The sequence below is a fragment of the Pristiophorus japonicus genome, unplaced genomic scaffold (assembly GCF_044704955.1).
Source record: "Pristiophorus japonicus isolate sPriJap1 unplaced genomic scaffold, sPriJap1.hap1 HAP1_SCAFFOLD_372, whole genome shotgun sequence".
NCBI lineage: Eukaryota > Metazoa > Chordata > Chondrichthyes > Pristiophoridae > Pristiophorus > Pristiophorus japonicus.
This window is the reverse complement of record NW_027253566.1, coordinates 107,979-116,284: the sequence shown is the minus strand read 5'-3', so window position 1 is coordinate 116,284 and position 8,306 is coordinate 107,979.

Below are 8,306 nucleotides of genomic sequence, written 5' to 3'. Positions count from 1 at the left end.
GGGGTATATCAGTGCTGCAGTGAAGGGTGTGGGGTATATCAGTGTTACAGTGAGGGGTGTGGAGTATATCAGTGTTGCACTGAGGGGTGTGGGGTATATCAGTGTTACAGTGAGGGATGTGGGATATATCAGTGTTAGAGTGAGGGGTGTGAGGTATATCAGTGTTACAGTGAGGAGTGTGGAGTATATCAGTGTTGCAGTGAGGGGGTGTAAGGTATATCAGTATTACAATAAGTGGTGTGGATTATATCAGTGTTACAGTGAAGGGTGTGAGGTATATCAGTGTTACAGTGAGTGGTGTGGGGTATATCAATGTTATAGTGAGAGGTGTGGAGTATATCAGTGTTACAGTGAGGGATGTGGTGTATATTAGAGTGTGACAGTGAGGAGTGTGAGGTATATCAGTGTTACAGTGAGGGGTGTGGGTTATATCAGTGATACAGTGAGAGATGTGGGGTATATCAGTGTTACAGTGAGAGGTGTAGGATATATCAATGTTACATTGAGAGTTGTCGGGTATATCAGTGTTACAGTGAGGGGTGTGGGGTATATCAGTGTTACAATGAGGGCTGTGGGGTATATCAGTGTTACAGTGAGGGGTGTGGGCTAAATCAGTGTTAAAGTGAGAGGTGTGGGGTATATCAGTGTTACAGGGAGGGGTGTGCGGTATATCAGTGTTACAGTGAGGGGTGTGTGGTATATCAGTATTACAATGAGGGGTGTGAGGTATATCAGTGTTACAGTGAGGGGTGCGGAGTATATCAGTGTTACAGTGAGGGGTGTGGGGTACATCAGTGCTACAGTGAGGGATGTGGGGTATGCCAGTTTTGCAGTGAGGTGTGTGGAGTATATAGAAACATAGAAACATAGAAAACAGGTGCAGGAGTAGGCCATTCGGCCCTTCGAGCCTGCACCGCCATTCAATGAGTTCATGGCTGAACATGAAACTTCAGTACCCCATTCCTGCTTTCTCGCCATACCCCTTGATCCCCCTAGTAGTAAGGACCTCATCTAACTCCTTTTTGAATATATTTAGTGAATTGGCCTCAACAACTTTCTGTGGTAGAGAATTCCACAGGTTCACCACTCTCTGGGTTAAGAAGTTCCTCCGCATCTCGGTCCTAAATGGCTGACCCCTTATCCTTAGACTGTGACCTCTGGTTCTGGACTTCCCCAACATTGGGAACATTCTTCCTGCATCTAACTTGTCTAACCCCGTCAGAATTTTAAATGTTTCTATGAGGTCCCCTCTCATTCTTCTGAACTCCAGTGAATACAAGCCCAGTTGATCCAGTCAGAGTTACAGTGAGGGGTGTAACGTATATCAGTGTTACAGTGAGGGGGTGTAAAGTATATCAGTATTACAATAAGTGGCGTGGATTATATCAGTGTTACAGTGAAGGGAGTGAGGTATATCACTGTTGCAGTGAGTGGTGTGGGGTATATCAGTGTTACAGTGAGAGGTGTGGGGTATATCAGTGTTACAGTGAGGTTTATGGAGTATATCAGTGTTGCACTGAGGGGTGTGGGTTATATCAGTGTTACAGTGAGGTGTGTGGTGTATATCAGTGTTACAGTGAGAGGTGTGGGGTATTTCAGTGTTACAGTAAGAGGTGTGGGGTCGATCAGTGTCAGAGTGAGGGGTGTGGAGTATACCAGTGTTACTGTGAGTGGTATGGGGTATATCAGTGTTACAGTCAGGGATGTGGGGTATATCAGTGTTACAGTGAGCGGTGTGGTGTATATTAGAGTGTGGCAGTGAGGAGTGCGGGGTATATCAGTGCTGCAGTGAAGGGTGTGGGGTATATCAGTGTTACAGTGAGGGGTGTGGAGTATATCAGTGTTTCGGTGAGGGGTGTGGAGCATATCAGTCTTATAGTGTGCTGGTGTGGGGAATATCAGTGTTACAGTGAAGGGTGTGGGGTAGATCAGTGTCAGAGTGAGGGGTGTGGAGTATATCAGTGTTACAGTGAGGGGTGTGGGATATATCAGTGTTAGAGTGAGGGGTGTGAGGTATATCAGTGTCACAGTGAGGGGTGCGGAGTATATCAGTGTTACAGTGAGAGGTATGGGTTACATCAGTGTTACAGTGAGGGATGTGGAGTATATCAGTGTTGCACTGAGGGGTGTGGGCAATATCAGTGTTACAGTGAGGGGTGTGGGGTATAGCAGTGTTACAGTGAGGGATGTGAGGTATATCAGTGTTACAGTGAGGGGTGTGGGGTATATCAGTGATACAGTGAGAGATGTGGGATATATCAGTGTTACAGTGAGGGATGTGGAGTATATCAGTGTTGCACTGAGGGGTGTGGGGTATATCAGTGTTACAGTGAGGGGTGTGGGATATATCAGTGTTAGAGTGAGGGGTGTGAGGTATATCAGTGTCACAGTGAGGGGTGCGGAGTATATCAGTGTTACAGTGAGAGGTGTGGGGTACATCAGTGCTACAGTGAGGGGTGTGGGGTATATCAGTGTTACAGTGAGGGGTGTGGGTTATATCAGTGTTACAGTGAGGGGTGTGAGGCATATCAGTGTTCTAGTGAGGGGTGTGGGCTATATCAGTGTTACAATGATGGGTATGAAGAATATCAGTGTTACAGTGAAGGGTGTGGGGTAGATCAGTGTCAGAGTGAGGGGTGTGGAGTATATCAGTGTTACTGTGAATGGTGTGGGGTATACCAGTGTTAGAGTGAGGGGTGTGAGGTATATCAGTGTTACAGTGAGGGGTGCGGAGTATATCAGTGTTACAGTGAGAGGTATGGGTTACATCAGTGTTACAGTGAGGGATGTGGAGTATATCAGTGTTGCACTGAGGGGTGTGGGCAATATCAGTGTTACAGTGAGGGGTGTGGGGTATATCAGTGTTACAGTGAGGGATGTGAGGTATATCAGTATTACAGTGAGGGGTGTGGGGTATATCAGTATCACAGTGAGGGGTGCGGAGTATATCAGTGTTACAGTGAGAGGTATGGGTTACATCAGTGTTACAGTGAGGGATGTGGAGTATATCAGTGTTGCACTGAGGGGTGTGCGCAATATCAGTGTTACAGTGAGGGGTGTGGGGTATATCAGTGTTACAGTGAGAGGTGTGGGGTAGATCAGTGTTAGAGTGAGGGGTGTGGAGTATATCAGTGTTACTGTGAGTGGTGTGGCGTATATCAGTGTTACAGTGAGAGGTGTGGGGTATTTCAGTGTTACAGTGAGAGGTGTGGGGTAGATCAGTGTCAGAGCGAGGGGTGTGGAGTATATCAGTATTACTGCGAGTAGTATGGGGTATATCAGTGTTACAGTCAGGGATGTGGGGTATAACAGTGTTACAGTCAGGAATGTGGAGTATATCAGTGTCAGTGTGATGGATGTGGGGTATATCAGTGATACAGTGAGAGATGTGGGGTATATCAGTGTTACAGTGAGAGGTGTAGGGTATATCAGTGTTACAGTGAGCGGTGTGGTGTATATTAGAGTGTGGCAGTGAGGAGTGCGGGGTATATCAGTGCTGCAGTGAAGGGTGTGGGGTATATCAGTGTTACAGTGAGGGGTGTGGAGTATATCAGTGTTGCACTGAGGGGTGTGGGGTCTATTAGTGTTACAGTGAGGGGCGTGGATTATATCAGTGTTACAGTGAAGGGTGTGAGGTATATCAGTGTTACAGTGAGTGGTGTGGGGTATATCAACGTTACAGTGAGAGGTGTGGAGTATATCAGTGTTACAGTGAGGGATGTGGTGTATATTAGAGTGTGACAGTGAGGAGTGTGAGGTATATCAGTGTTACAGTGAGGGATGTGGGTTATATCAGTGATACAGTGAGAGATGTGGGGTATATCAGTGTTACAGTGAGAGGTGTAGGATATATTAGTGTTACAGTGAGAGTTGTAGGGTATATCAGTGTTACAGTGAGGGGTGTGGGCTAAATCAGTGTTAAAGTGAGAGGTGTGGGGTATATCAGTGTTACAGGGAAGGGTGTGGAGTATATCAGTGTTACATTGAGGGGTGTGGGGAATAACAGTGTTACAGTGATGGGTATGGTGTTTCTCATTGTGCATTAAAGGGTGTGGGGAATATCAGTGTTACAGTGGGGGGTGTGGGGTATATCAGTATTACAGTGAGGGGTGTGGGGAATATCGGTGTTACAGTGAGGGTGTGGCGTATATCAGTGTTGCAGTGAGGGATGTGGGGTATATCAGTGTTTCGGTGAGGGGTGTGGGGAATATCGGTGTTCCAGTGAGGGGTGTGGTGTATATCAGTGTTGCAGTGAGGGTTGTGGGGTATATCAGTGTTTCGGTGAGGGTTGTGCGGTATATCAGAGTGTTTCGGTGAGGGGTATGGAGTACATCAGTGTTTTGGTGAGGGGTGTCGGGTATACCAGTGTTTCGGTGAGGGATGTGGGGTATATAAGTGTTACAGTGAGGGGTGTGGGGTATATCAGTGTTAAAGTGAGAGGTGTGAGGTATATCAGTGTTACAGGGAGGGTGTGGGGTATACCAGTGTTACGTTGAGGTGTGTCGGGTATAACAGTGTTACAGTGAGGGGTGTGTGGTACATCAGTGCTGCAGTGAGGGATGTGGGGTATACCAGTTTTGCAGTGAGGAGTGTGGAGTATATCAGTGTTACAGTGAGGGAGTGTAAGGTATATCAGTGTTACAGTGAGAGGTGTGGGGTATATCAGTGTTACAGTTACCGGTATGGAGTATATCAGTGTTACACTGAGGGGTGTGGGTTATATCAGTGTTACAGTGAGGAGTGTTTGGAATATCAGTGTTACAGTGAGGTGTGTGGGGTATATCAGTGTTACAGTTAGGAGTGTGGGGTATATCAGTGTTACAGTGACGGGTGTGGGTATATCAGTATTACAATGAGGGGTGTGCGGTAAATCAGTGTTACAGTGAGGGGTGTGGAGTATACCAGTGTTACAGTGAGGGGTGTGGGATATATCAGTATTACAATGAGGGGTGTGCGGTAAATCAGTGTTACAGTGAGGGGTGTGGAGTATACCAGTTTTGCAGTGAGGAGTGTGGAGTATATCAGTGTTACAGTGAGGGGGTGTAAGGTATATCAGTATTACAATAAGTGGCGTGGATTATATCAGTGTCACAGTGAGGGGTGCGGAGTATATCAGTGTTACAGTGAGGGGTGTGGGTTATATCAGAGATACAGTGAGAGATGTGGGGTATATCAGTGTTACAGTGAGAGGTGTAGGATATATCAGTGTTACAGTGAGAGTTGTCGGGTATATCAGTGTTACAGTGAGGGGTGTGGCGTATATCAGTGTTACAATGAGGGCTGTGGGGTATATCAGTGTTACAGTAAGGGGTGTGGGGTATATCAGTGTTAAAGTGAGAGCTGTGGGGTATATCAGTGTTACAGGGAGGGTGTGGAGTCTATCAGTGTTACATTGAAGGGTGTGGGGTATATCAGTGTTGCAGTGAGGGGTGTGGAGTATATCAGCGTTACAATGAGGGCTGTGGGGTATATCAGTGTTACAGTGAGGGGTGTGGGATATATTAGTGTTACAGTGAGGGGTGCAGAGTATATCATTATTACAGTAAGGGGTGTGTGATATATAAATGTTACAGTTAGGGGTGTGGCGTATATCAGTGTTGCAGTGAGGGGTGTGAGGTATATCAGTGTTACAGTAAGGGGTGTTTAGAATATCAGTGTTACAGTGAGGGGTGTGGGGTATATCAGTGTTACAGTTAGGGGTGTGGTGTATATCAGTGTTACAGTGACGGGTGTGGGGTATATCAGTATTACAGTGAGGGGTGTGCGGTAAATCAGTGTTACAGTGAGGGGTGTGGAGTATACCAGTGTTACAGTGAGGGGTGTGGGATATATCAGTGTTAGAGTGAGGGGTGTGAGGTATATCAGTGTCACAGTGAGGGGTGCGGAGTATATCAGTGTTACAGTGAGAGGTGTGGGGTACATCAGTGCTACAGTGAGGGATGTGGGGTATACCAGTTTTGCAGTGAGGAGTGTGGAGTATATCAGTGTTACAGTGATGGGATGGAAGGTATATCAGTATTACAATAAGTGGCGTGGATTGTATCAGTGTCACAGTGAGGGGTGCGGAGTATATCAGTGTTACAGTGAGGGGTGTGGGTTATATCAGTGATACAGTGAGAGATGTGGGGTATATCAGTGTTACAGTGAGAGGTGTAGGATATATCAGTGTTACAGTGAGAGTTGTCAGGTATATCAGTGTTACAGTGAAGGGTGTGGGGTATATCAGTGTTACAATGAGGGCTGTGGGGTATATCAGTGTTACAGTGAGGAGTGTGGGGTATATCAGTGTTAAAGTGAGAGCTGTGGGGTATATCAGTGTTACAGTGAAGGGTGTGGGGTATATCAGTGTTACAGTGAGGGGTGTGAGCTATATTACTGTTACAGTGATGGGTGTTTGGAATATCAGTGTTACAGTGAGGGGTGTGGGTTATATCAGTGTTAGAGTGAGGGGTGTGGTGTATATCAGTGTTACAGTGAGGGATGTGAGGTATATCAGTGTTACAGTGACGGGCGTGGTGTATATCAGTGTTACAGTGAGGGGTGTGGGTTATATCAGTGATACATTGAGAGATGTGGGGTATATCAGTGTTACAGTGAGAGGTGTAGGGTATATCAGTGTTACAGTGAGGGATGTGGTGTATATCAGAGTGTGGCAGTGAGGAGTGTGTGGTATATCAGTGCTACAGTGAAGGGTGTGGGGTATATCAGTGTTACAGTGAGGGGTGTGGGGTATATCAGTTTTACAGTGAGGTGTGTGCGGTAATTCTGTGTTACAGTGAGGGGTGTGGAGTATACAAGTGTAACAGTGAGGGGTGTGAGGTATATCAGTGTTACAGTGAGGGGTGCGGAGCATATCAGTGTTACAGTGAGGGGTGTGGTGTATACCAGTTTTGCAGTGAGGAGTGTGGAGTATATCAGTGTTACAGTGAGAGGTGTGGGGTATATCAGTGTTACAGTGAGGGGTATGGAGTATATCAGTGTTACTGTGAGTGGTGTGGAGTATATCAGTGTTACACTGAGGGGTGTGGGTTTTTTCAGTGTTACAGTGATGATGTGGGGTATATCAGTGTTACCGGGAGGGGTGTGGAGTATATCAGTGTTACTGTGAGTGGTGTGGGTTATATCAGTGTTAGTGAGGGGTATGGACTATATCAGTATTGCAGTGAGGGGTGGGGGTATATCAGTGTTACAGTGAGAGGTGTGGGGTATTTCAGTGTTACAGTGAGAGGTGTGGGGTAGATCAGTGTCAGAGTGAGGGGTGTGGAGTATATCAGTGTTACTGCGAGTAGTATGGGGTATATCAGTGTTACAGTCAGGGATGTGGGGTATAACAGTGTTACAGTCAGGAATGTGGTGTATATCAGTGTCAGTGTGAGGGGTGTGGGGTATATCATTGTTACAGTGAGAGATGTGAGGTATATCAGTGTTACAGTGAGGGGTGTGGGGTATATCAGTGATACAGTGAGAGATGTGGGGTATATCAGTGTTACAGTGAGAGGTGTAGGGTATATCAGTGTTACAGTGAGCGGTGTGGTGTATATTAGAGTGTGGCAGTGAGGAGTGCGGGGTATATCAGTGCTGCAGTGAAGGGTGTGGGGTATATCAGTGTTACAGTGAGGGGTGTGGAGTATATCAGTGTTGCACTGAGGGGTGTGGGGTATATCAGTGTTACAGTGAGGGATGTGGGATATATCAGTGTTAGAGTGAGGGGTGTGAGGTATATCAGTGTTACAGTGAGGAGTGTGGAGTATATCAGTGTTGCAGTGAGGGGGTGTAAGGTATATCAGTATTACAATAAGTGGTGTGGATTATATCAGTGTTACAGTGAAGGGTGTGAGGTATATCAGTGTTACAGTGAGTGGTGTGGGGTATATCAATGTTATAGTGAGAGGTGTGGAGTATATCAGTGTTACAGTGAGGGATGTGGTGTATATTAGAGTGTGACAGTGAGGAGTGTGAGGTATATCAGTGTTACAGTGAGGGGTGTGGGTTATATCAGTGATACAGTGAGAGATGTGGGGTATATCAGTGTTACAGTGAGAGGTGTAGGATATATCAATGTTACATTGAGAGTTGTAGGGTATATCAGTGTTACAGTGAGGGATGTGGGGTATATCAGTGTTACAATGAGGGCTGTGGGGTATATCAGTGTTACAGTGAGGGGTGTGGGCTAAATCAGTGTTAAAGTGAGAGGTGTGGGGTATATCAGTGTTACAGGGAGGGGTGTGCGGTATATCAGTGTTACAGTGAGGGGTGTGTGGTATATCAGTATTACAATGAGGGGTGTGAGGTATATCAGTGTTACA